Source organism: Dama dama, chromosome 15 (genome assembly GCF_033118175.1).
Source record: "Dama dama isolate Ldn47 chromosome 15, ASM3311817v1, whole genome shotgun sequence".
NCBI lineage: Eukaryota > Metazoa > Chordata > Mammalia > Artiodactyla > Cervidae > Dama > Dama dama.
The window spans coordinates 15,092,513-15,118,993 of record NC_083695.1 but is presented as its reverse complement, the minus strand read 5'-3'; positions in this window follow the sequence as shown (position 1 = coordinate 15,118,993).

Here is a 26,481-nt window from a genome sequence, read left to right as displayed (position 1 = left end):
CCCTTAAAATTAAGAACTCTATTCTCATGGCACAGTTTGGAGTTTAGAAGAAGGTTAATGCTAGGACAATTTATAAATATCAATTTATTTTTTTCTGACTTTTCCCTTTGGGGCACTATTGGATAACAATTTCATTAGAAATTTCAAATCAATGGTTTTCTTTTTTTTTTTTCCATTTATTTTTATTAGTTGGAGGCTAAGTACTTTACAATATTGTAGTGGTTTTTGCCATACATTGACATGAATCAGCCACGGATTTACATGTGTTCCCCATCCCGATCCCCCCTCCCACCTCCCTCCCCATCCCATCCCTCTGGGTCTTCCCAGTGCACCAGCCCAGAGCACTTGTCTCATGCATCCAACCTGGGCTGGTGGTCTGTTTAACCCTTGATAGTATACTTGTTTCAATGCTCTTCTCTCAGAACATCCCACCCTCACCTTCTCCCACAGAGTTCAAAAGTCTGATCTGTACATCTGTGTCTCTTTTTCTGTTTTGCATATAGGATTATTATTACCATCTTTTTAAATTCCATATATATGTGTTAGTACACTGTATTGGTGTTTATCTTTCTGGCTTACTTCACTCTGTATAATGGGCTCCAGTTTCATCCATCTCATTAGAACTGATTCAAATGAATTCCTTTTAATGGCTGAGTAATATTCCATGGTGTATATGTACCACAGCTTCCTTATCCATTCATCTGCTGATGGGCATCTAGGTTGCTTCCATGTCCTGGCTATTATAAACAGTGCTGCGATGAACATCGGGGTACACGTGTCTCTTTCAGATCTGGTTTCCTCAGTGTGTATGCCCAGAAGTGGGATTGCTGGGTCATATGGCAGTTCTATTTCCAGTTTTTTAAGGATTCTCCACACCATTCTCCATAGTGGCTGTACTAGTTTGCATTCCCACCAACAGTGTAAGAGGGTTCCCTTTTCTCCACACCCTCTCCAGCATTTATTGCTTGTAGACTTTTGGATAGCAGCCATCCTGACTAGCGTGTAATGGTACCTCACTGTGGTTTTGATTTGCATTTCTCTGATAATGAGTGATGTTGAGCATCTTTTCATACATTTGTTAGCCACAAATCAATGATTTTCTAATCTATCATCCCTTCTACAATTTTTACTGGCATTCTCTCTCTCTTTTTTTTTTTTTTTTGGTTGAACTGGGTGCTCATTGTGTCTTACGGGCTTTCAGTAGTTGCAGCGCGGGGACATTTCTCTCTTGTTGTGGAGCACGGGCTCAGTACTTGCAACTCACAACTTAGTTGCCCTGCAGCTTATGGGATCTTAGTTCCCTGACCAGGGATTGGACCTGTGCCCCTTGCAGTGGAAGCCCAGGATCTTGACCACTGGACCACCAGAGAAGTCCCCCTGGCATTCTTCTTTAAGGTAAATCTTTCCTTTACCAGTTGAAGCAATTTGGCCAGCAGAATGGAGAAAATGAATGATTATGCTTTAAAACCTTTTAGATAAGAAATTGATTCTTTGTTGCAACAAATAGTGAAAATGGAGTAGCTTCTCTGTCTCTCTCTGTTTTGGTGGTTATTACAAATTCATTACCTTCTCTATTTTAATTTTTTGTTTTTTAAATCTTATTTTTATTTTTAAGACTTTCTCCATTTTTAAAAAATTTTATTTATATATTTACTTGCTTACTTATGGCTGCACTGGGTCTTTGTTGCAGCGAGCAAGGGCTACTCTCTAGTTGCAGTATGCAGGCTTCACATTGTGATGGGTTCTCTTGCTGCAGCGCATGGGCTCTAAAGTGCTGGAGCTTTGGTAATTCGGCTTGCGGGCTCAGTAATTGAAGCATTCTAGCTCTAGAGTGGAGAAGGCAGTGGCATCCCACTCCAGTACTCTTGCCTGGAAAATCCCATGGACGGAGGAGCCTGGTAGGCTGCAGTCCATGGGGTCGCTAAGAGTCAGACAGGACTGAGTGACTTCACTTTCACTTTTCACCTTCCCCGCATTGGAGAAGGACATGGCAACCCACTCCAGTGTTCTTGCCTGGAGAATCCTAGGGATGGGGGAGTCTGGTGGGCTGCCGTCTGTGGGGTCGCACAGAGTCGGACACAACTGAAGCGACTTAACAGCAGCAGCTCTAGAGCACAAGCTCAGTAGAGTGCCAGTGTTCCAAGTCAGGACCTCCAGCTCAGAGCGCACACTTTTAGTCACCCTCTCTGACACTCTTCTTTACTACTCAGAGTACATTAACCAATGGAAAAGGTGCTTTTGACATAAAGTCCTTCACATATGATACTGTCACATGAATTCTGAGAAATCAATTTACACTTTCATTTATGATTGAGTACCTTCCGGCAGATTAATGTTCCTGCCAAAAATAACTTTAAAAGCAGGATTAAACATTTTAAAAATCATTTTCCATGCATCAGAGAGCCACTGAAGCAAAGAGGACTGGAGGGTCCAGGATTCCGGAGAGGGAAGAGGCATGGATGAATGGGCCAGCTTTGTGCAACTATGTTAACCCTTGGGGTTAACTACGTTAACCCTTGCTGAGCCTGAGGACAAGTCAAGGGCTGAAACGCTGGGTTCTTCCAGGGCAAAGGTGCCACTGGGACAGAGCTTTAAGAGTTTTCATGGATAGTTGAGGGATCTATTATTTCAATGAGAATGAAAGGGCAGAGAAGTGGACCTGTCACTCTGCCAGACTTTCCCTCCAGAAACTTCTGGAAACCTGAAGCTAGGCAGAGCAGAAAGTGAAACGTAGGCAGAGAGCCCAAGAAGATGATGTAGACATCCATCACACTCTTATTCTTATACCTCCTGAGCACAACTAAAAGCCCTGAACAGTGTATCATGTAACAAATGAAAGGTGGAGAAAAGAAGGTGGGGACCTGGGGACCTGGCAAATGACATGGTGGTGTGAGCTCTAGGCTTGTTTATTGGCTTCGGTTTGTTCATCTTCTGTAACACATCACTAGAGCTGAGAAACTGGCAAGACAGATACGACAGTGAGGAAAGATCAAAAATAGTCCCAACAGAAGCCTATTGTCTCCAGTCAAAGGTCCAGGAAGGCCATCCCAGCAAAGCAGAAAACTTTTAGACAATAACTGTTCTTCTCTAGACAACATCACAGAAAAGCTGGGACCTCACTCCCACCCATAACATAGAGTCTGGACTTCTATCCTCATTACAATATAACGAATGCCCAACACCCCTTTAGGGTGCAGTCAGAGAAGATCAGTAAGAAGCTGGGACTCTCACCCCCACTGGCTGGTATGAGGCCTCGTTCCCCATAGGAGACCACATGCGAACCCTAAAGCTGCCATCTCCAGCTGGCAGTACTAAGGCAGATTAATTTTAATTTTGACACAGAGCAAAGTCAGAGAAAGCCAGTTAAAACAGAAGTTTAAATAATATCTACAATCTCAGAATATGAAAATGTGGAGGTTTCCACTGAAAATCATTCATCATACCAAAAACCAGGAAGATCTCAAAATGAATGGAAAAAAAAGACAACCAACAGATCCAACAATGAGATGAGAGAAATGTTACAAGAATCTGACAACAATTTTTAAGCAACTGTGGTAAGATGCTTTGATAATGAGATTCAAAGTAAATGTTATTAGTACCATTGAACTATTCACTGTAAAATGGTTAAGATTATGGAAAACTAAGAGAATTGTCACCAGCAGACCTACTCTAAAAGAAGGGCTAAAAGAAATTCTCTAAACAGAAGAGAAAAAAAAAAAAAACCCAATAAAAGAAATCTTGGAATATTAGGAAGGAAGAAAAAAGATAGTAAGCAAAATAATTAGTAAATACAGCATGCACTACATGATGTGTGGTACAATAAAGTTAAGGTATTGCTTGTGGATCAAAAAAAAAAAGGAATAAAACAGTGAATATCAATACAGACCCTGCAGATAGCAAAGATATATTAAGGAAATACTGTGAAGAAGTCTCAGTTCAGTTCAGTCACTCAGTCATGTCCAACTCTTTGGGACCCCACAGACTGCAGCACATCAGGCCTCCCTGACCATCACCAACTCCTGGAGTTTACTCAAACTCATGTCCATTGAGTTGGTGATGCCTTCCAACCATCTCATCTTCTGTAGTCCCCTTCTCCTCCCATCTTCAATCTTTCCCAACATCAGGGTCTTTTCCAATGAGTCAGTTCTTTACATCAGGTGGACAAAGTATTGGAGTTTCAATTCAACATCAGTCCTTCCAGTGAACACTCAAGACTGATATCCTCTAGGATGGACTGGTTGGATCTCCTTGCAGTCCAAGGGACTCTCAAGAGTCTTCTCCAACACCACAGTTCAAAAGCATCAGTTCTTTGGTGCTCAGCTTTCTTTATAGTCCAACTCTCACATCCATACATGACTACTGGAAAAACCATAGTTTGACTAGACAGACATTTGTTGGCAAAGTAATGTCTCTGCTTTTTAATATGCTATCTAGGTTGGTCATAACTTTCCTTCCAAGGAGTAAGCGTCTTTTAATTTCACAGCTATAGTCACCATCTGCAGTGATTTTGGAGCCCCCAAAAATAAAGTCTGCCACTGTTTCCACTGTTTGCCCATCTATTTGCCATGACGTGATGGGACCAGATGCCATGATCTTAGCTTTCTGAATGTTGAGCTTTAAGCCAACCTTTTCACTCTCCTCTTTCACTTTCATCAAGAGGTTCTTTAGTTCTTCACTTTCTGCCATAAGGATGGTGTCATCTGCATATCTCTCCTGGCAATCTTGATTCCAGCTTGTGCTTCATCCAGCCCAGTGTTTCTCATGATGTACTCTGCATATAAGTTAAATAAGCAGGGTGACAATATACAGGCTTAATGTACTCCTTTTCCTATTTGGAACCAGTCTGTTGTTCCATGTCCAGTTCTAACTGTTGCTTCCTGGCCTGCATACAGATTTCTCAAGAGGCAGGTCAGGCAGTCTGATACTCCCATCTCTTTAAGAATTTTCCAGTTTGCTGTGATCCACACAGCCAAAGGCTTTGACATAGTCAATAAAGCAGAAATAGATGTTTTTCTGGAACTCTCCTGCTTTTTCAATGATCCAGCAGATGTTGGCAATTTGATCTCTGGTTCCTTTGCCTTTTCTAAAACCAGCTTGAACATCTGGAAGTTCACGGTTCACATACTGTTGAAGCCTGGCTTGGAGAATTTTGAGCATTACTTTACCAGTGTGTGAGATAAGTGCAATTGGGCAGTAGTTTGAATATCCTTTGGCATTGCCTTTCTTTGGGATTGGAATGAAAACTGACCTTTTCCAGTCCTGTGGCCACTGCTGAGTTTTCCATATTTGCTGGCATATTTAGTGTAACACTTTCACAGCATCATCTTTTAGGATTTGAAATAGCTCAATTGGAGTTCCATCACCTCCACTAGTTTTGTTCATAGTGATGCTTCCTAAGGCCCACTTGACCTCACATTCCAGGATGTCTGGCTCTAGGTGAATGATCACACCATTGTGATTATCTGGGTCATGAAGACCTTTTCTGTACAGTTCTTCTGTGTATTCCTGCCATCTCTTTTTAATATCTTCTGCTTCTGTTAGGTCCATACCATTTCTGTCCTTTATTGTGCCCATCATTGCATGGAATGTTCCCTTGGTATCTCTAATTTTTTTGAAGAGATCTCTAGTCTTTCCCATTCTATTGTTTTCCTTTATTTCTATGCACTGATCACTGAGGAAGGCTTTCTTTTCTCTCCTTGCTATTCTTTGGAACTCTGCACTCAAATGGGAATATCTTTCCTTTTCTCCTTTGCTTTTTGCTTCTCTTCTTTTCACAGCTATTTGTAAGACCCCCTCAGACAGCCATTTTGCTTTTTTGCATTTCTTTTTCTTGGGGATGGTCTTGATCCCTGTCTCCTGTACAAGGTCACAAATGTCTGTGCATAGTTCATCAGGTACTCTGTCTATCAGATCTAGTCCCTTAAATCTATTTCTCACTTCTGCTGTATAATTGTAAGGGATTTGATTTAGGTCATACTTGAATGGTCTAGTGGTTTTTCTTACTTTCTTCAATTTAAGTCTGCATTTGGCAATAAGGAGTTCATGATCTGAGCCATAATCAGCTCCTGGTCTTGTTTTTGTTAACTCTATAGAGCTTCTCCATCTTTGGCTGCAAAAAATATAATCAATCTGATTTCAGTGTTGACCATCTGCTGATATCCATGTGGAGAGTCTTCTCTTGTGTTGTTGGAAGAGGGTGTTTGCTATGACTAGTGCGTTCTCTTGGCAAAACTCTATTAGCCTTTGCCCTGCTTCATTCTGTACTCCAAGGCCAAATTTGCCTGTTACTCCACGTGTTTCTTGAATTCCTACTTTTGTGTTCCAGTCCCCTATAATGAAAAGGATATCTTTTTTGGGTGTTAGTTCTAAAAGGTCTTGTAGGTCTTCATAGAACCATTCAACCTCAGCATTCCTGGTTGGGGCATAGACTTTGATTATCGTGATATTGAATGGTTTGCCTTGGAAATGAACAGAGATCATTCTGTCATTTTTGAGGGTGCATCCAAGTACTGCATTTCTGACTCTTTTGTTGACTATGATGGCTACTCCATTTCTTCTAATGAATTCTTGCCCACAGTAGTAGATATAATGATCATCTGAGTTAAATTCACCCATTCCAGTCCATTTTAGTTTGCTGATTCCTAAAATGCTGATGTTCACTCTTGCCATCTCCTGTTTGACCACTTTCAAACTGCCTTGATTCATGGACCCAGCATTCCAGGTTCCTATGCAATATTGCTCTTTACAGCATTGGACCTTGCTTCCATCACCAGTCACATCTACAACTGGCTGTTTTTGCTTTGGCTCCGTCACTTCATTCTTTCTGAATAAGTCTACAGACATAAATTTAACAGCTCAATGAAATGGACTAATTCCTCAAAAGATACAAACTACTATAGCTCATCCAATATGAAATAGATCATTTGAATGACCCTATGAATATTATGAAAATTAAACTCATAGTTTAAAACTTCCCAAAGTAAAAACCTCTGAGTGGAGATTTATACCAAAGATTTAGAGAAAATTAACACCAATTCTACATACCTCTTCCAGAAAACAGAAGAAAAAGGACTCCTTCTCTATTGATTTTGTGAACTTGGTATTACCCTGGCTTCAAATTCAGGCAAAGATAGTTCAAAGAAAAAAAGGAAGCCACATGCCAATATCCCTCATGAATATAGAAACACAAATCTTTAACAAAACATTGCAAATGAAATTTAGCAACATATTTAAAAATTGTACATAACCAAGTAGTCTTTATTCTAGGGATGCAAGGATATTTCAGTATTTTAAAATCAATCAGTATTAACAGCATATTAACCAGCTAGGAAGAAAATCATATGATGTCATATAATAAAAATTTTGTCTGGTCTTTGTTCCTGGTTTCTGGGAAGGAGCTTCTAAACCCTTGGAATCGCCCAGTGACAAAAGCATCTTTGTCATTCTCTGTGGGTCCTGGGACCCTGTCTGAGCTATGCTAATTTAGTAACTCGTGATGGGCCCCTAGATAGTTTCAGAATGAGGACTGGCTACTCCAGAAAGGCCAACCACATCATTAAAGGCTTGGGGCTTTAATCTACATGGTATCAGCTCAGTCTCCCAGTGTCCAGGGAGGGGAGAGGAATGGAGATTGAGTTCAACCATGTGAGCAGCTATTCAATCCATCATGCCTTTGTAATGAAACCCCAATAAGCTCTATGGGCACCAAATCTTGGTTGAGCTTCCTGGTTGGTGAACTTATTGATGTGCCCAGAGGGTGAGACCGCCTGAGTCCCTCAGGAGAAGACACAGAAGCTCTGCACTGAGGCCCTTCCAGACCATACCTTTCAGATCTCTTCTTTTTGCTGCTCCTGATTTATATCTTTTAATGTAAAACTTTAAGAGTTAGTATAGGGTTTTCCTGAGTTCTGTGAGTCATTCTGGTGAATTATCGAACCTGAGGTGGAACCCCTGAATTTGTAACCAGTTGGTCAGAAGTTCAGGTGGCCTGGAAAACCCAGAAGTCATGGTTGACATCCAGAGTGAGGACAACTTGCCTGAGGACCGAACACTATACTAACATCCAGTGAATTCGCATCTGAATTGCATTGCAGTGTTGTGCATAATGGCATGAATTGATGCAGGAAAATAACTTGACAAAATTCAATATGCCATCTCAGATAAATAGGAATAGAGAGAACTTCATCAACTTGATAAAGAGAACCTACAAAAAGCCTATAGCTAACATTATACTTAGTGAAAGAAAGAATGATTTTCCTCTAAGACTGAGAATAATGCAGAGATAGATATTACTTTGCCAACAAAGGTCCATCTAGTCAAAGCTATGGTTTTTCAAATAGTTATGTTTGGATGTGAGAGTTGGACCATAAAGAAAGCTGAGCACCAAAGAATTAATGCTTTTGAACTGTGGTGTTGGAGAAGACTCTTGAGAGTCCCTTGGACTGCAAGGAGACCCAACCAGTACATCCTAAAGGAAATGAGTCCTGAATATTCATTGGAAGGACTGCTGTTGAAGCTGAAACTCCAATTCTTTGTCCACCTGATGTTAAGAACTGACTCATTTGAAAAGACCCTGATGCTGGGAAAGATTGAAGATAGAAGGAGAAGGAGACTACAGAAGATGAGATGGTTGGAAGGCATCTCTGATGCAATGGACATGAGTTTGAGTAGGCTCCGGGAGTTGGTGATGGAGGGAGGCCTGGCGTGTTGCAGTCCATGGGGTTGCCAAAGAGTGGGGCATGCCTGAGCAACTGAAATGAACTGAACTAAACTGATGATATTCATGGATTGAAAGGCTAGTCACAGAATATGAAATTAAAATCAGCTATATTTCTATATAGTAGCAACAAACATAAGCAACTGAAATTAAAAATGGAATATCATTTGTAATCACTTAAAAATGAAATACTTAGGTGTGAATCTACAAAACACATGCAGAAATTACATGCTCCAAACTGCACAAAACTGATGAAAGAAATACAAACTAAAGTAAGAGAGATATAAGATTGGAAGACCCAACATTGTAAAGGTGTGAGCTCTCCTCAGATTGATACATGGGTTTAACACAATTACCATGAAAATCCTACCAAGATTTTTTGTAGCTATAGACAGAATTATTCTCAAATTTATATGGAAAGGTAAAGGCACTAGAATAGATAAACAACTTTGAAAATGAAATTGAATGACAATTTTGAAAATGGATAGACAAAATTATTCTAAATTTTATATGGAAAGGCAAAGGCAATAGAATAGATAAACAATTTTGAAAATGAATAAAGTGGGAAGAATAAGCTTCCTCAATTCCACAACTGTGAAGTGTTGTTGAAGTAGACACATCAGTGGAACACATAGAGAGCTCACATACATAGACCCATGAAAACGTGCTCATCTGATTTTGACAAAGACACATAAGCAACTCAATGGAGGGATGATAAATTTCTGAGCAAATCATTGTGGAGCAACTGGACATCCATAGGCAAATATAGAACCTCAAGGTCAGTCCCACACCTTTTGAAAAACCAACTCAAAGTGGATCATAGACTTAAAATGTAAAGCATGAAAACTATAAAACTTGCAGGAGAAAAATGCAAGCAAAATACTTTAAGAACTAGGGCAAGGCGAAGAGCCCATAGACTTTACATCAAAAGCTTGATCTATAGAAGAAAAAATTGGTGAATCAGGCTTCATCAAAGTTTAAAATTTCTACTGTACAAAAGATCTTGTTCAGAGGATAAAAAGACAGCCACAGAAGGGAAGATAATAGTTTTCAACCATCTATCTGACAAAAGACTCATATCCAGAATATATTTTTTTCATAATACACCTTTTAAAACACCGCAGTAGGAAACAAACAATCCAGTCAGAAAATGGGCAAAACTGAGTAGCTAGGCTGAGGCCATGTGACTAGTTTTACACAAAGGGCTCTGAGCAGAAGGGATACATCACTACCAGTCAGACTTTGTAGGAGGTGGTGTCAGTTTTCCGTGTCTTCCCTCTCCCCTTACTGGAAGCCATGTGCTGAGAGGGTATCTCCCATCATGCAGCGGTCTGGCCCCTTGAGACACTGGCTGGAGACAGATTCTCTGGTGAGCTGTTCACATTGGGCATCACATGAGCAAGAGACAAGCCTTTGGCATGTTAGGTGACTGTAATTTCTGAAATTATTTATTTTTACCGTTAGCTATCCTATCTGACAAATGCAGTAATGAACTATCAATATAATGTCATAACTTAATACACATTTTTATATCATTGGGCATTGTGACTTCTGTGGTTTTTCAGGTATTTATAATTAATGATGCTGTAGTGACTATCTTTGCTTATGTGATACACTTAGTGCAGGATTTTCTTCGGAGTAGAGTAAGGGTAAAGATTATGTCCTAAGATATTTCTAAAGGCTGTGTTACTAATGAAAGAAGATAAAGTCTTCTGTTATTCTGTATATCCTGTTAGTGTCCAATATACAGAATTTGGTCATCAGAACTTTGTTGAATGAGTACTTTCTATTTTTGTCATCACCAATCTTGCTAACCTTTTCTATGACCATATTTTAGGCAGTTAGTGGGCATAAAGTGATTCTTTCCTGATATTTTGGTTTGCATGGCTTTGGTTAGAAATGAGGTTGAGCGTCTCTTCATATACTTGTTGCTGCTGCTGCTGCTAAGTCGCATCAGTCGTGTCCGACTCTGTGCGACCCCATAGACGGCAGCCCACCAGGCTCCCCCGACGCTGGGATTTTCCAGGCAAGAACACTGGAGTGGGTTGCCATTTCATTCTCCAATGCATGAAAGTGAAAAGTGAAAGTGAAGTCAGTCAGTCGTGTCCAACTCCTCGAGACCCCATGGACTGCAGCCTACCAGGCTCCTCCGTCCATGGGATTTTCCAGACAAGAGTACTGGAGTGGGCTGCCATTGCCTTCTCCGTCATATATTTGTTAGCTGACTGTAATCCTTCTTTCATGAATTTCTAGAAGATGTGTTTGTAATTGAGAAATAAAGCAGGAGCTTTGGTGAAGTTATTTCTCTTTGTTGACTTCCCCAAAATAGCCATCAATCAAAATGAAAGGTGAAAAGTATACTATCACTTTCTCCAACTGTAACTCCTTATATGGAAGGAAGCCGACTCTCTCAGCTGAGGTTAACTTTAACTAACCTTTCAGTCAAGGTTCTCAAATGATCTTTCATTATGTTCCTCCAAATGTTTAATTAACTACACTGATGATTAATTAACAGACACCACTTCTGCCATCTGGAGCAAGTCCCCTCTACCTCCTGGCTTTATCATTTTTCCAATTCAGTTAAGATCTTGGTGAATGAATGCATTTGTCTTTTCATCTTGTCTCCCTATTTTCTTTTTAATGTTTAATGCCTGGGAGAATTCAAGGTAGGAGAACTGCTGCCTAGGAGAATCCTAGGAAAATTCACTGCATCCATGCTGTTGACAGAAAGCTTTGCTATGATGTTTTGTTATTTTTTATTTCTTTATAAAGCCATAGTAAGGTTTTCACTAATAAGTATAAAAAACCCAGAATAGCAAACAACAAGGCTTTTCTTCTCTAGCCACTGTCCACTTTTGCCATGCCCTTCCAAACACAGTGCTGCACATTCTTATCACCAAACTGCTCACACTTCCTGGCCTGGCCCCTGATCTGCATCATTATGTGTCCTTGTAGACACCACTCCTCTGGCCTGGGGAGCCCATTCCCTCCTTTCGCCCTGAGAATCCCTCTTGTTCACTGGGGCACATACTAACGTCAGCGTATCTGTGAGGCTCCCTGTCACCAGGCCATGACTCAGCACTCTCTCCCACATTTCCACAAGATGCATCCTCACTGCACAGCTCTGTCTTCCTCCAGATTCTGAGTCGTCTAGAATGCATCTCTATCTTTTCCCTCATAGCATCTACTAAGGTGGCAAGCAAACAGCATAGGTTTTTGTTCAGTAACTGGCACTAGGTTGAACCGTGTAGCATAGCTTTTCACTTCAGCTTCTGACTGGGCCAGACATCAGCCCTGGGCATCAAACACAAAACCGGAATAACTCTTTTGGAGCAAAAGCATCCTGAAGAATGTGATAAAGCCATGGAGCAGATTATAAATGCTGCAATTCAGGGCTTAGCACCAGTATGCCAGGCCAGTGGGGTTTCCATTCCAGCTGCCTCCCCACTATGACCCTGGGATCTGAAATGCTCTTAATATACACACGCAAGGAGTCTGCCAAGCCCAGGTACACATTTTAGAAGTGCTCATTCTGATCCTAGAAGTAAACCCATTCAGTCAACTAATTTGACAGAGGAGCCAAGAATACTCAATATGGGGGGGAGGGGGGGGAAGTCTTTTCAATAAACGGTGCTAGGGAAATTGGATATTCACATGCAAAAGAATGAAACTATCTTACATCACTCATAGAATTTAACTTGAAATGGATTTAAGATTTCAGTGTAAGACTAGAAACCATTAAACTCCTAGAAGAAAGCATAAAAAAAAGCTCTTTGCCAGGGGTCTTGGCAATGACTTTTTGGATGTGACACCAAAAGCACAAGCCAAAAAAGAAAAAGTGATTAAGTGGGACCACATCAAACAGAAAAGCTTCTGTACAGCAAAAGAATCAATATTATGAAAAGGCAACTCACAAAGTGGGAAGAAAATTTGCAAACCACGTATATGATAATATTCAATATATATAAAGATCTCATACAACTCAACAGAAAGGAACAAAAAAATCCTGTTAAACAATGGACAAAGGACTTGAACAGACATTTTTTTCAAAGAAGAGATATGAACGACCAACAAGTATATGAAAAGATGCTCAACATCACTAATCATCAGAGAAATGCAAATCAAAACCACCATAAGATATCACCTCACAATGTCAGAGTGGTATTGTCAAAAAGACAAGCGATCACAAATGCTGGTGAGAATGTGGAAAAAAGGGAAGCCTTGTGCATGGCTGGTGGACTGTAAATTGGTGCAGCCACTGTGGACAGCTGTATGAAGATTCCTCAAAAATTAAAAATAGGACTGCCATATGATCCAGCAGTCCCACCTCTGGGAATATATTTGAAGAAAAGAAAACACTGTGTTGAAGAGCTATGAATACCTTCCCTTCTATGTTCACAGCAGCATTGTTCACAATAACCAAGACATAACACAGATGAACGGATAAAAAGGTATTCCATTGTGCACAATGGAATATTACGGGACCATAAAAAAGGAAGTTCTGCCAGTTGTGACAATATGTCTTGAGGATATTAGACTAAGTGAAATAAGTCAGACAGAGGAAGATAAACATGATATGATCTCACTTATACGTGAAATCTGAAAGCTCACCGAAAAAAGAGATCAGATTTGTGGTTACCAAAGGCAGGGGCAGGATGAGAGTCGAGGAGATTGGAGGAAGATAGTCAAAGGGTACAAGCTTCCAGTCCTGAGATAAATAAGTACTGGGAATGTAACCGGCAACAAAGTGATTAGTGTTAGCACTGCTATACAGTACATTTTAAATAGGCGGTGTGTGAAGAGAGTAAATCCCAAGAGTTCTCATCACAAGGGGAAGAACTTTTCTTTTTTTTTTGTATCTATATGAGATGATAGATCTTAACTATATTTATTGTGATATCATTTCACAGTTTATGAAAGCCAAATCATTATGCTGTACACCTTAAGCTTACACAGTGTTTATACAATTACATTTCAGTAAAACTAGAAAAGGAAAAAGTGCTCATTCTAGGACTGGACTGATTCCTTTCATAGATGATAATTCTCACAAAATTTGAATAGCCTTCTAAAAGTTAAGGATGATTCTGCATACCCATACGTAGAATACATAATTGGTCTTTTAAGTTAAAATCACAAGTGTTTTCAGTTATGAAAATCCAGAATGTTCCTCCCAGGTTAATTTGGTTGGTATTGTGGTTCTAGCACTTTCACAGCCCGAGTCCTCTTGCTTTGACCTGTATTAGGGGCAGGACTCCAAGAGTCCCTGTGATACCCATTTGGCCCCGCTGTTTGAACAGGATGGGGACAAAATGCACTGTCACTGAGTTCAATAACTGCCCAGGCAGTATAAATGATGAAAGAGGGGCTGTGAGAGAGAAAGAAGGGTGAAATTTAACCCCTTTTCAGGGAGCGGTGCTCTACTGAGATACAAATGTAGAGCTTATGTTAATGTGAGCAAGTCATCACTAACATTGGCATCTCATCTAGAAGTCCGAGGATGTAACATCCTGCCAAGTAGTGTCAAAAGCCCCCTTTATACAAGTGGAGAGATTGCGATGCTGATGACAGCAAGGCCCCAGTCCCCCAAAGGGACAGAGGGGACAAAGGTGTCTCCTAGCCTCAGGGAGGAGTGTGTGTCTACAGCTGTGTATCTCATCCTGTAATCAGCTTTGGTCATTAGGAGTGAAATTTTCCAGGAGTCCCTTGGGAAATGAGGTGTGTTAAGTTCCAGACAGTTTAGGTCAATATTATGGACCATTAGCTCAATGTTTTTGTTTAAAGATGAGTGGGAATGAGTAAGTAATGTCCTTCCTCCAGAAAGTTCCCAGAACATAGGGTACAGATGGGTCTTCAGAGCTGTTCCAGCCTGGGGTGCATATAAGCAAGCTCCCAGTGCTTGTTTCATGGTGGCCTTTGGATTCTGAAATGTCTGTGGCCTGAAATGTCCATGGCTGTCACATTAGGGGACCAGTGCTTTTAAGGAAATATGGAACCTAAGATGAGGAAACTGTAGAAAAGTAAAAAAAAAAAAAAAAAAATTGAGCCCACTAGCAACAGAATTCTCAATTAGCAAAAGGAATTTTAAGTGATACCACCCAAGAGAATGGGGTGTCCCAGGCGGCTCAGTGATAAACAATCTGCCTGCCAATGCAGGAGATGCAAGAGACAAGGGTTCGATCCCTGCATTGGGAAGTTCCCATGGCATAGAAGATTGCAACCCATTCCAGTATTCTTGTCTGGGAAATCCAATGGACAGAGAAACCCGGCGGGCTACAGTCCATGGGGTCACAAAGAGTCAGACATGACTAAACATGCATGGAAGACACCCAAGAGAAAAAGGAAGAAACGGAAGGCAAAGTAATCTGATGATGCAGCGATCTGAAGATTTAGTGACTCGTGTCACTGTGCAAATCTCAGACATTTGAACACCGAAGAAAGAAATGCATGAAAAAAAAAAAAAACAACAGCTTTTCTCTGTTCTAAATAAATCAATCATCTATCAAGTTGCAGTAAGGTAGTCGGGCTGTAGGTGATTTTTTTCTTTATTTTCCAAACTTCTTAATCTGTTATTTTATTGTTTTGCTAATAATAGTAAACTGATAAGTTAACCTAGCCATAGGTTAAAACACTAAAAAGGCTTTTAAACAATAACATATGCAAATAAAAGGGAAAACACACCCAAAATGGCCAGGTGGGGTCCCCTGTCCTGGCCTCCACCCTTGCACTGTTGCACCCCAGCCTCAAGGCTCCAGGTGCTTCAGAGGGGAAGACCCTCCATCCCCCCACCTCTCACCATCACCTCCCACCATCATCTCCATCTGACTGTGCTCCTGCTGGATCTTTGGCTGCACCTCAACCAGCCATGACCCACACCTGCTGTGGCCCCCCAGGGACCTGGGACATCACTGACCCAGCTGCCTGGGCTGGTGAGGGAAGGACCCCTCTCCGGACGGGGTTTGATTCTCATCCGGGGAAATGAATTTCTGGTCCGGCGTGACACCCAGTGCTCATAGAAGGAGCTATTTACAAGCTGGCCTGCTTTCCTCCAGGCAACTGGCCACAGCATCCTTGATCTCGAGCACACTATCTGAGGCACAGATAAGAAGTACTATTGGCTTTGATTTACAGAGTCTTGAGAGAGGGGTGATGTCTGGGCCAAGTGTCTCTTGGCAAAGCAGGAAAAGCAAAAGTGGCTTCTTCCTTTGCAGTGTGCCACTCAGAGAGGCCGCGTCCTCTCTGTTTAGGAAGATGCAGAGTGGATGGGTCCACACAAAGATGCTCTTCCGCGCACGCTCCCACCTGGAGTGTATCAGTGAAAACCCAAGGCAGAGGGAAAACAGATAAAGCCGTCCTTACTTCCTAGGCTACCAAGAAGACCAGGGCTGCTCAGAGGAGGAATGTCTGTCCCTGAAATAACAGCAGCCTCCAGAATTTCAGAATATCTAAATGTGTCATTGTGAGATGTCACCCCAACCTGGATCCTGGGCGTGTCTCCACAGCTGCCGCCTGAGAGGGCCAGTGCATGCTAAGTCCCTTCGTTTGTGTCTGACCCTTTAGGACCCTAAAGAGGCCTGCAAGGTTCCTCTGTCCATGGGATTCTCCAGGCAAGAACGCTGGAGTGGGTTACCGGGTCCTCATCAGGGGATCTTCCTGACCCAGAAATCAAACCTGAGTCTCTTACATCTCCTGCACGGCAAGTAGTTTTTCCCCAGTAGTGCCACCCAGGAAGCCCCATATGCCTCTTCCCCAAATCCTTGCAGCCCCCAACCCTTCACCCAGGGACTGCGGTTTGTCTCTGTGCTGTGAGCCCAGGACTCACTGGGCATCTTATCTGCTCTCTTGGCGCCACTGTTTCCTAAATCACTGCTCCTTTGCAGTGAGTGCTTTTGGACACAGCTGCCTCTAAATCCCCTTGTTGCTGTCATCTATGGACTGTCTGGTCTCCTCCATCTTTCAGCCATTCACTATAAACAGCTCCACCTCCAACCTCTTGTCCTTCAGTCCAGGGTGGCTTGAGGCAGATGTGGATCAACCCAACCTTTGCTCCGGCTTCTTCACCTGCATGCACCCCTTCACCTGCATGAAGGTGCATTGAGGTGGACCTTCTGACCCTGGAGCAAGGCTGAGAGCCCAGCCAGATGCCCACCCTGACCCTGACATCCCAAGCCTCAGAAGTCAACGCAGACCCTGCCTCAGGTAGACTTCCAGTCATGCACCCTGTTTGAGTCACTCCTAAGTGATGCACGGCCTCTGTAAATTTATTGTCGTTTGTCTCAGTTGAGTTCACTCTCAACAATACCTGCTTATTACGCTTCCAAAATCACTATTGATTATCTCTCCACTGCACTTCACCACTTTTGTGCCTCCTTTGACTGGCACAGTGCCCACTACATGCAGACAACCACTGATAAATGCCTAAAACCAAGGCTTAGTATTTGGGTTTTAAAATCACTCAGTCCAATCTGTGGACACAATGCACTTGTATTTATGTGAGATTTAGAAACACAGTGAGGGATCCAGAGGCTTCCATTATTTGATTACAGTGAAAAGATGCTAAAAGTCAGTCATCAAAAGGAAAAGGAAACAGCAAGTAAGAGAGAAGCTGTCAAACCAAGAAAATGCAAACAAAAAAGAGGAAAAGGCCTCTCCGATTTCTGGGGATGGACAGCATCCTGAAAAAGCAGAGCGTCAAGGCGGAGACGAAGCCAGCTGATAAATTATCTCTTTATTGTTTCAGGGAAGATTTCATGCCTGAGCGTTCCAGTAAAAGGCATAAAAGAGACCAAAGGGACATTGCCGGCTGCCTGGCCGTTTAGCATTTTAACAGCTTGTACTGCTCCTTCCTGTAAGCAGGCTGTGTGTGTGTGTGTTTTCCTCTCCCTCCATCTCTCTCCAGTATCCTTGGCTTGGGGCTCTGATTCATGAGCAGGACCCCCGTGCAGACACCAGCCTAGTGAGACACTCAGACAGGCTCCTGCTTCTAGTTTTACAAGCAGAGAAAGTAAGGCTTAGGGCTCAGAATCCAAGGTACATCCCTGTGCACCCCACGTGGCCATGGTTAAGACTCTTGGCTCACCAGTACAGGCTAAGGAAGAAAAACAGAGATTAGCCTAAAGCCCAGAACATGTTTCCATAGTGAAGCCAGGCATCCAGCTCCTGCCCGGCCCTCTCCCCTCGCACCCCATGCCCAGAGAAACCAATCAGCTTCGAGTCTGGCTCAGTTGCCCCGGGCGGCATGAGTGGGGCTAATGCAAGGTGCTGATGCACCCGGGCGGGATCTGGCACCTGCGGTGGGTACCTGGGTGAGAGCCAGAAGGTCATCTTAGATACCGGAGGGAACCTGGGAGCAGAAGCCTCTCGCAGCTCGCACACAGGGGCGAGAGTCACAGGGCTGCCTCCTCAAGCTGGGAGCTAAGCAGGCCTGGGAAAGCCACCTGCTCCCCAGTTATAAGGGATTTTTGTCTTCCTGTGTCAAAGTACACTGGTCTGCTTTTGGAAAGAGCTGACGTTCTGACCAGAGGACAGCTTGTTCACAGTGACCATCTTCTGACACCAGGCCCAGCCGTTCCAACTAAAGCGCAGGAGGGAGGGGTCGCTGGGCTAGAAGGGATGGTCAGCCAGGGCCATGGGGTCAGGCGCCACACTTCACGCCAGCCCAGTGCTTTCAAGAGGGTTTGTGCAAAACGAGAAGGCAAACTGGCGAGGGGAGGTGGCAGTATAAGCATGAATCATTTCTCCTCTCCAGAAACTCACTACTCCATCTCTGTAATTGTTCCCAATACTACACACTTTGAGCTTAGGGTTTTGTTTGTTTGTATTTTATTTATTTATTTTTGACTGAAGTATAGTTGATTTACTCTGCTGGATTAGTTTCAGATGTACAGCAAAATATGTTTCAGTTACACATATATATCTAAATCTGTTCTTTTTCAGATTCTTTTCCATTATAGATTGTTATAAGATTTTGAGTAGAGTTCCCCGTGCTATAGAGTAGGCCCTTGTTTTTTACCTGTTTTATATACAGTAGTGTGTATCTATTAATCCAAATGTCCTAATTCATCCCGCTCCCCCTTTTCCCTTTGGTACCTATAAATTTGCTTTCCATGTCCAGTGAGTCTGTTTTGTAAACAAGTTCATTTGTATCATTTGTTAAGACTCCACATATAAATGATCCTTCAAGCTGTATTTCACTGGCCTTATGTCCCTCTAACTCAGCCACAGAAAACCATGTTGGTGGGAGCAGACTGTGGGATGGGAGCAGAGAGGCGGGCCCAGCACCCGTATCGGAGGGGCCTGAGTCCAAAACCAGGGACCCACGAGGATCTGGGCATCTGGGCGTGAGCAGATGTGCAGCCAACATAGTTCAAAATGTTCTCTGCTGTGTGGCCGTGAGGGGCTGCCGGGCAGCTATTCTAATGATAAGCTCCTGTTGCAAAGCCCCCCGGCACTGATAGAGAAGTAGGCTTCAAAGCGGCTTCTGGACAGGCTTCTCCCTGCAAGAAACAGGGCTGCATTCCTCAGAGCAGGCAGGGCTCAGCCCGGCGATGCTGGTTCCACATCCCATGGGAGCGGTTTTCTCCGTTTCCAAGCCAGAGTCACACCCACTCTGGGCACAAGCTGTCCTTTTGGACCGTGGCCTGAGCCCTGGAGGCTGGCGGGGATGTGAGAGCACCTGAAAATCACTGTCCCATCCAAAAATTGACTCATGCCTTATCAACAGAGGTCACATTTCTTCCTATAAGGAAATAAAATGTCAGGTCTAGAGCATGATTCCCAAGTTGAATGGTAGCCGACACCTTTTGTCCTGTCACTGCTGCAGTTTTCCTTTATGATGCACGCTACCACGAGGCCTAAGGTCCAAGCCCATCAGCCCCCTGTTACGCTGAGTCCCAGATGAATGGTTTTCTCTGGATCTGACACACTCTCACACAGAACCCAGGCACTGCGGAGGCACGGGAAGAGGTTCCTTCACAACCCCAAGGACCACAGAGTGCTCTGTTCTCTAGAATATTCCATTTCCATGATGTTCCAGAACTCTAAACTTAAACAGAAAATGATGGAAGTTTGGGTCAAACCAGAAGGCTTAATGTGCTGGAAGGTAGCTACTCCCAGTACGGGCCCAGGGGTGGTGGGCAGGGACTGAAAGCTTGAGCTCTGGCTCAACATCTTTGCTATAGCTTGGATATGACCTTGAGCAGCTTACTAAACACACTAAGTCCAAATTTTTGCATTTGAAGAAAAAGCAGTAATAATAGTATCTGTGTGTAGGGCCGGGGGACAGTTCACCAGAGTGACAGTGTGAAAGGAACCTGAGTTGGCACTGCTACTGTGTTGCCCAATGCCATCAGGTCTGCAGCACACATCAAGGGTCTAAACAGAACCACCCCCAAGACAAGGTTACATTTGACCAAATGCTGGGCCTGGAGGGCCCCCCTCCCGATGGTTTTCCAGGAGTAGCAGCTCAGGGTCACTGACCTCATGGCCCTGGACACCCACTAATTCATAGGATCAACCTCTGACTCTTGAGAATCCCTTGGACTGCAAGATCAAACCAGTCCATCCTAAAGGAAATCAGTCCTGAATATTCATCGGAAGGACTGATGCTGAAGTTGAAACTCCAATACTTGGGCCACCTGATGCGAAGAACTGACTCAATGGAAAAGACTGTGATACTGGGAAAGATTGAAGGCAGAAGGAGAAGGGGATGACAGAGGATGAGATGGTTGGATGGCATCATAGGCTCAATGGACATGAGTTTGAGCAAGCTCCAGGAGTTGGTGATGGACAGGAAAGCCTGGCATGCTGCAGTTCATGGGGTCGCAAAGAATTGGACACAACTAAGCCACTGAACTGAACTGAACTGAACCTCTGTGAAGAGGAGGTGCTGGGACGCCTGGGATTCTGATGGAACAGCTGTGTGGGTGATGGGGTCATTGGCTGAACAGGCCTCACTGGGGGAAGACAAGGTTATTAGGCAAGAGACATGATTAAACCTCAGCATTTCTTCTTCTCCTGCGATTCCTGGCATTATTTTGGTATCTGGAGCCATAGCTGGACAATCCCACCCCATTCTGTGATTTTTCTGGACAAGTAAATCAAAAGGCCATTCAAGGTACTCGTTCAGTCCAACATCTAAGCCCATTACTTCCCATGCCTCCTATCTCTAAGTGCTCCCCCCCCCCTTTAATCCTCCAAAACCAAATCAAAAGGATGCCAACTGAAGGGAGATGTCTTCAACAAGATGGGAGATTTGCCAATAAATTCCACAGTGAAGCCCAGAGCTCACCCACAGCACGTAGAGGAGTGAAGTGGCAGGACAGAGACGGAGGTGCTGGGGATGTCAGGGTTGGGGGCTGGGGCCAAGGAACACGAGCAGCTCCGGCAAGGCCAGCTTCCACCAGGGTCCACACAGACCCACTGCCTGCAGACAGAGAAAGAGACAGACTCTGGAAGAAGAGGGCACGGACGTGGAATATTCGGGAGGAAAGAAAAGAAGGAGAGGAAGAAAACAGAAAGAACTTAGAGAGTTCTGAGTTATCTGTGGGTTGAGTAGTCCAGAGTCACATATCTAAAGTTTACCTGACTCACCCGGAAAGCCATCACCTGGGGCTTCCTCACCCTGGGGTGCAGTAGGGTGGGCGTCAGAAAACCCAACCCTGGGCCAAAGCTGGCCTGCCTTCTGCTTGCGTATGGTGCATCAGCTAAGAACAATTTTTACATTTTTAAGGGTTGAAAAAAAGTCAAAGAAAGAATAATATTTTGAGACACAGGAAAACTATATGAAATGCAAATCTCGGCATCCTTAAGGGACGTTTTACTGGAACACAGCCATGCTCACTGGTTTGCCTCCTGTCTGTGGCTGCTTTCCTGTTCCAACAGCAGAGCTGAGCAGCTGAGAGTGACCACACGGCCCCCGAAGGCTGAAATGCTTACTCCCTGGACTTTGTATAAAGCGTTAGCTGACACTAAGCAGAACCAGCCTTTAAGTAGTGGACTCAGGGTGTATTTTAGATCTCTCGATACAGGAGAAGAGGGAACGGGCCAAGAGGGTGAGGGGCTGGAATGGCAGAACCTGATGCCACATGTACCTTTAAAGAGGTCAGGGCATTCCCGGGTGGTCCAGCGGTTAGGACTCTACGCTTTCACTGCTGATGGCTCAGGTTCAATCCCTAGTCAGGTAATTAAGATCTTACAAGCCACATGTTGTGCCAAAAAAACATAAAATTAAAAAATTAAGAGGCTGGAGCCCTGCAATTCCTTAGGTGGTGGCCAAGGCAGTACTGACAAGGGAGAGTTGGTGTCTTTGGCTTTTTTATGGCCAAAAATTTTTTTAAGTAAAACCTCATAATAAAGTAGAGTCCCCAAATCAGTGCAATACAGTAGAATGGACACTCATCTATTTTTTTTTCATTTATTTTTATTAGTTGGAGGCTAATTACTTTACAATATTGTAGTGGTTTTTGTCACACATTGACATGAATCAACCATGGATTTACATGTATTCCCCATCCCGATCCCCCCTCCCACCTCCCTCTCCACCCGATCCCTCTGGGTCTTCCCAGTGCACCAGGCCTGAGCACTTGTCTCATGCATCCAACCTGAGCTGGTGATCTGTTTCACCATAGATAATATACATGTTTTGATGCTGTTCTCTCAAAACATCCCACCCTCACCTTCTCCCACAGAGTCCAAAAGTCTGTTCTGTACATCTGTGTCTCTTTTTCTGTTTTGCATATAGGGTTATCATTACCATCTTTCTAAATTTCACATATAGGCATTAGTATACTGTATTGGTCTTTATCTTTCTGGCTTACTTCACTCTGTATAATGGGCTCCAGTTTCATCCATCTCATTAGAACTGATTCAAATGAATTCTTTTTAATGGCTGAGTAATATTCCATGGTGTATATGTACCACAGCTTCCTTATCCATTCATCTGCTGATGGGCATCTAGGTTGCTTCCATGTCCTGGCTATTATAAACAGTGCCACGATGAACATTGGGTTACACGTGTCTATTTCAGATCTGGTTTCCTCGGTGTGTATGCCCGGAAGTGGTATTGCTGGGTCATATGGCAGTTCTATTTCCAGTTTTTTAAGGAATCTCCACACTGTTCTCCATAGTGGCTGTACTAGTTTGCATTCCCACCAACAGTGTAAGAGGGTTCCCTTTTCTCCACACCCTCTCCAGCATTTATTGCTTGTAGACTTTTGGATAGCAGCCATCCTGACTGGCATGTAACGGTACTTCATTGTGGTTTTGATTTGCATTTCTCGGATAATGAGTGATGTTGAGCATCTTTTCATGTGTTTGTTAGCCATCTGTATGTCTTCTTTGGAAAAATGTCTGTTTAGTTCTTTGGCCCATTTTTTGATTGGGTCATTTATTTTTCTGGAATTGAGCTATAGGAGTTGCTTGTATATTTTTGAGATTAATCCTTTGTCTGTTGCTTCATTTGCTATTATTTTCTCCCATTCTGAAGGCTGTCTTTTCACCTTGCTTATAGTTTCCTTTGTTGTGCAAAAGCTTTTAAGTTTCATTAGGTCCCGTTTGTTTATTTTTGCTTTTATTTCCAATATTCTGGGAGGTGGGTCATAGAGGATCCTGCTGTGATTTATGTCGGAGAGGGACACTCATCTTTAAAGTCCTCCACTGGGTTCTCATTTAAAGAAAATTGTTGGGCATACAGTAGTCACCCCAGCTGGGAGAGCCAAGATGTCCAGCTGTCTGCCGCGTGCTGTCATGGCTTGAAGCTAAGCTTCTCCCTGGCCATCCTGAAGCCACCTGACTTCCCAGAGAACAGCCTTCTTCCTCCTTGCTGTTGAGGTAGTGTCTAATAACCCTTGCTGGTTCTCAGGAAAATAAAATGCCCATCAGTGTCCCCAGCCAGCTCCCTCCAACCTGGTCCCCAGGCTCTGCTGACAGTGATGGCTGTAAAGGCCCCATTGACTCTCCACCTTGCTCCTGGTTCCCTTGGAGGAACTTTACCTGGTGCCCCTGCCTTTCCAGGCCTGTCTAGTCTGACACAAGTGCCCCTGCAGCCATACCCACGCACAGCCCTCACTGGATGGATACCCCTCTTCTTGGAGCTGTGGTGACAAAGCTGAGAGTTTTACAAGATGAGCCTCTCCACGCCTGACTCCACACCAGAATTCTACAGGGGTGGTGGTGACTTCATGTGCGTGTACACGCATGTCCACACACACACACACACACACACACACACACACTCACAGGAGAGCCTGTGGGTCCACCTCCCATGGTGAACAGAGTCCCAGTGAACTTGCCTGGCAGACCAGAACTCTGTACCCAGCGGTCAGTGGCCAGGTCCAGCTCTAACTGCTCTGACTGCCTACCACACAGATTTGTGATTGTTTTTAATGTCTTTGTGTGTGTTTATGTGTTGGTATTTATGGCCAAAGAAACTTTAAAACTTACTTGATAACCTTTATATTTTATGATAAAAATGATAGCATCTTAAAATGATATTGCAACAAAGCCCCCTTCATAATTGATGGCAGGATAGGTTTCCTCTCCTACATTCAAAAAGAACATTGAGGGTGTCGGGGAGGGAAAGGTTGGGAGTTTGGGGTTAGCAGCTACCAGCTATTACATTTAGGATGGATAAACAACATGGTCCTACTGTGTGCCATAGGGAACTACCTTCAATATCCTGAGATAAACCATAATGGAAAGAACATAAAAAATAATGTGTATACATAACTGAGTCACTTTGATGTACAGCAGAAATTATAACATTGTAAATCAACTATACATCAATAAAGTTTCAAAAAAGAAATCAAATAGAAAAGAATAATAAAAAGAATATAGAACTAGAGAAAGCAAGGTCCCAGTCAAGAACTTTAGTTCCTAAGAAAAGAGCCTCAAGGAAAAGTTAGAATTATTCCTTTTTAGAAGGATTTTTTAATGCCCTGCAGCCAGCCTAGCAGCATTTGGGCCTGTGAATCTATCAGTTCATCAACACGGGTGCTTATTGGAGCATCTGGGGCACATCTCCTACACTTCACATTTGTTTTGTTAACCAATGTGTACGTAATGAATAGTGTTGGCCTCATAATCAACCCAAACTGAGGAAGGTCTCACAAGAACAAACCTGCATGAGGCTTCTTCTGGTAAAGGCAGAGAAGGAAGGGGAGCATTAAGACGGAGGCGGGGTCTCAGGATGGGGTGGAAATCTGATGGCTGACCTCCTGTCCTGCGCCCGGGGCTTCAGTCTGAGCCCATGAGGAGAAGAGTTGCAAGCTGAGAGGGTGCCACATGACCCAGCCCAAGCCTGGCACCTGAGGGCTGAGGCTGGCAGCACCCGGAGGACAGCAATCACACCAGTCATACCTACTGGCAGCCAGTCAACAGCCGGGGCAAGAGGCAGCGCGGTGGGGAGTTGGGGGAGGGAGACCAAGACTGATGGGATTCCTTGTTCCAGAATTTACATCTTTCATGGAACACCCCAGGTACCCAGAAGCCAACCAACCTGTAGAAGCCCTGCTAATCTGTTCCTGTGAGTAAAGAACTTTAATTCTACAGGATTTTGTGTGCAAATGACTTGGTTACCTCTTGGGCCCCTCGATGTTAGAAGTTCAGGATTCTTGCTCCATCATCCAGGGATAGCTGGACCTCTGGGGGTTAAGAGGGGGAGGAGTCTGGGCAGCTAGATCCTGGCCTGGGACCCTAGCTGGGGCAGAACAGTTGATGGCTGGTGGCCTGGTGAACACGGAGAAGGCTGGGCTTATAAGTCACTTTGTTTGGAAACCAGATTTCCTATTTCACAGCCCATTTCTAAGCAAATTTATTAGATGAAATTATTTAAGACTCAAAAATCTATAAGATTCTTAGCTAACAAAAATCTTCTACCTGCTTCTGGTTGCTGGTTGCAATAAAACAGAGACAAGTTGCCTCAACTTGGCACTGATTTTTTTCAAAGCTGCCATGTTTCTCCACTTCCCTTTCCTTTCTGACATCATGTTCTAGGCTCCACCCCACACTGCCAAACACATGCAGGCTCATCACTGCACTTGATAATTAGCTCAGCATCCAGTAAATGGTTAAAAAGAAGTGAAGTCTCCTATGACTTTCAACCCCTGTGACTGGACTTCTGTCCCCAAAACCTAAAGACTTTAACATGACTTACACTTTCCAGCTGGGATCTTATTGCCATCCAGCCCAGTGCTCATGGAGGTCAGGCCTTGGGCACCTCTAACGGATGTGTATACCTGCTTGCATCCTTAGTCACTTTAGTCGTGTCCAATTCTTTGTGACTCTATGGACTGTAGCCCACCAGGCTCCTCTGTTCATGGGATTCTCCAGGCAAAAATACTGGAGTGGAGTGGAATGCACTCCTCCAGGGGATCTTCACAAGCCAGGGATCAAACCCACGTCTCCTGTTTCTCCTGCATTGCAGGCAGATTCTTTACCACTGAGCCATCCGCAAAGCCCTCTCCCCCACCTTATAGATACTTCACCAGTAATCTCTAAGGTGATGAATGTCCCTGACTCCAATATGGGCTTCTCCAGCCCATTCTATTCTCTTCTGGGAAGATAATCTACCCAATTGCCAGCCATACTATTTTATTTTCCCGACTCAATTAGGCCCCCAAAGATATGCAAATACTCATCCTTGGACCCTGGAAATAAGACTTTATACAGAAAAAGGGTCTTTGCAGATGCAATTAAGTGAAAGATTCTGAGATAAGGGATGATCCTGGGTCATCCAGATGCACCCCACAAGCGCCGTCATCAGTGTCCTC